This window comes from Neolamprologus multifasciatus, chromosome 4, assembly GCF_963576455.1.
Source record: "Neolamprologus multifasciatus chromosome 4, fNeoMul1.2, whole genome shotgun sequence".
Lineage (NCBI taxonomy): Eukaryota > Metazoa > Chordata > Actinopteri > Cichliformes > Cichlidae > Neolamprologus > Neolamprologus multifasciatus.
The window spans coordinates 1006611-1009110 of record NC_140442.1 but is presented as its reverse complement, the minus strand read 5'-3'; the positions used below and the strand labels follow the sequence as shown (position 1 = coordinate 1009110).

Sequence of the window (2500 nt, the reverse complement as noted above, 5' to 3'; positions counted from 1 at the left end):
CTGACCTCCTCAGCAGGTTTGCTGCTCAGACACTGACAGATGAAGCTCGCCGCCTCTTTGATCTGCAGCCAGAAAAGTCTCCTCGCCGCCGGGGGCGACACCACAGACTCGTTCCCGTCCTCGTCTCACAGCCTCGTTTACACTGCTGCTCGCTGGAATGCCGTCCTTCTTGAAGCGGGGGGGTTCCTCGACGGTCCGGGCTCTGTTTGGTATGGTGGCGTCTAATCAGCGTGTCATCGTAACGCCACGGTCAGCAACAGGAAGTCAGAGCGTCTCTCACCTGCTGAGTTATCAGAGCTCTGCGCAGGTTCAGCTCATGGAAACCAGTTTAACATCTTCCGACTTCTTACGTCGAAACCTGTAAACACAGCGATCAAAGGAGCTGCAGTGTTTACTGTCAGGGGTCAAAGGTCAGCCTGCAGGGACTTCACAGACACCACCTCCATCGTGAGGCTCGAAGGGGAGCCCTTAAACCCCCCTCACCAACAACAACAGCAGCGTTTGCAGTAACGAGGATCTCGGGGCGACGCGGCGGCTCGCCCTGCGGGACCGCGGCGCTGCTTTGATGATGACCTGGATTTCAGAATGAACAGGAATAAATCAGCATGAGCGGAGATGCAGGAACGGGCTGAACGCAGGGAGGAAGTCGCCGCCGCTGCGTTTCACCACGTGAAGCGTGACCACTCGACTTCACCCTCTCAGAGAAAGACTGGACGCCACGGCGAAAGGAAACGCCATCATTTTATAATCACATCAATAATGTGGTCGCTTCATTTTTACATAAACGTTCTGAGTTTGTTTGACAGCAGCAGGAGTGGAGAGGTGAGGAGCAGTCGAGTGAAATGTTTCTGAAGATCATATCGTCCTGATGACGCTGCTGCAGGTCTGTGGACCAGCCTGCTGCTCCCGAGCTCTGCGTGCACCAACACTCGGCTTCTAACGCGCGGGAGATGACTGGAAATGATTCAACGATCAAGACGATTAAAAGTAAAAAGTAAATTTAGGCGGTTTAAAGTGAAAGCATCGAGTCACAGCCACAGCTGTGGCCACCGGCGTGCAACTCTCAACCTTTATTTTGATGCATATGCTGCTTTTTTGCAAATTTGCATCATAATATTTATTTTTCGTTTTTCCTGCAGTGTATAAAAATTGGTGTATTTCAAAAATAAAACTATGAAGACACTCAAAATAAATTTCCTGTGGTGGGAAACTATTTTGTGCAACTTTTTTGTATTTACAGTTTTGAGGGATAAGCCTCTTAAATTTCTCTAACTAGAAATATATGTTAAAAAAACAAAAACGATTTTCAATTTTTTTGTAGTTTATTGCACTTTTTTGCAATTTATGTAATTACTATGCACTTAATGCAGACATATTATTAAAATCTGGGCTGTAATGGTTGTATTGATGTATAGCAACTTGAAATGCTCCCAAAAATGGCTCCACAGCATGTAAACATATAATATAAGCTCTGGCGGACTTGGTTCTGTGGTCGGTCTTAAAGGGTTAAAGCCTTTGTGTCTTTCTGCAGTAAAACTGCAGCAACTACGTCACTGAGTCTGTTTCACGTCTATCAGCAAACTGCACATAGTTGCCAACTTAACTCTAATCGACTGCAGACTGACAGCAGTCCGACTTCCTGCTGTTTCACTGACGTGTTGATGCAGCAACGTAACAACGGCAGCTGAAGCTGAGCGGCTGCAGACCTGCTTCCCTGGTTCTCTGATTGGCTTCAGTCACCAGGGAAGCTTCCCGCCAGCATCTCTCCAAACGATCTGTGCGCAGGAGGTTTTACTGGAAGCTCCGGTGGGACACAGCAGTGAGTGTTTAATCTCTGGGCTTGAAATAGGAGTGAAATTGGTCTTTATTACTGGAACAATTATTTGAATGATTGAAAGTTAAAATTAATGACAAATCAGAACATCGGTCACAGAAAAACCATTTAAACTCCTCTGTAAACACACACACACACACACACACACACACACACACTCTCTGACAACGTGATCAGATGTTAACGAAGGTTTGACATCCACACCGACCCCCGGCAGCTTCTTCATCATCTGCTGCACATTTGTCCAGAGTTATTTTTAACTTCATGTTTGTGGCGCAGGGCGTGGCCGGGTCCAGGCTGCAGGCTTCTGCTTTTTATAATTTCAGCTGAAACGTCGGCGTCCTGCGGATCAGCCGCCACAAGAATGCACGGAGAGGAGGAGGAGGAGGTTCCTGCAGGAGTCTGCAGATTTCAGCGGTCTGCTTTGGGCTGAAGTGGATCCTGAAAGTAGATCTGCTGTAAAAGAAAAAAGCTGAAGCTAAAATTAGCCGCCCGCTGCGTGTCTATGATTAGACGTCTGCAGGCTGCGGCTCACATCTTTTTGTTTCCCAGCTGCGTGTAAAACAAAGCCCCAAAAGACGGGGCGCCGCAGAGCCGCGTGGAGGCCGGCGGCGGCGTGCTGGCCCTCCTCCAAACACACCACAACAGACTCAGAGGCACAAAGTG

At 48.2% G+C, this 2500-nt stretch overlaps 1 protein-coding gene across 4 annotated transcripts in view; it reads right to left on the bottom strand.

Moving 5' to 3' along the window:
• Window positions 1–2500, bottom strand: part of caskin2b (CASK interacting protein 2b) — a 46142-nt gene that overhangs the window by 25656 nt on the left and 17986 nt on the right. The gene's annotated exons all lie outside the window — the stretch shown is intronic.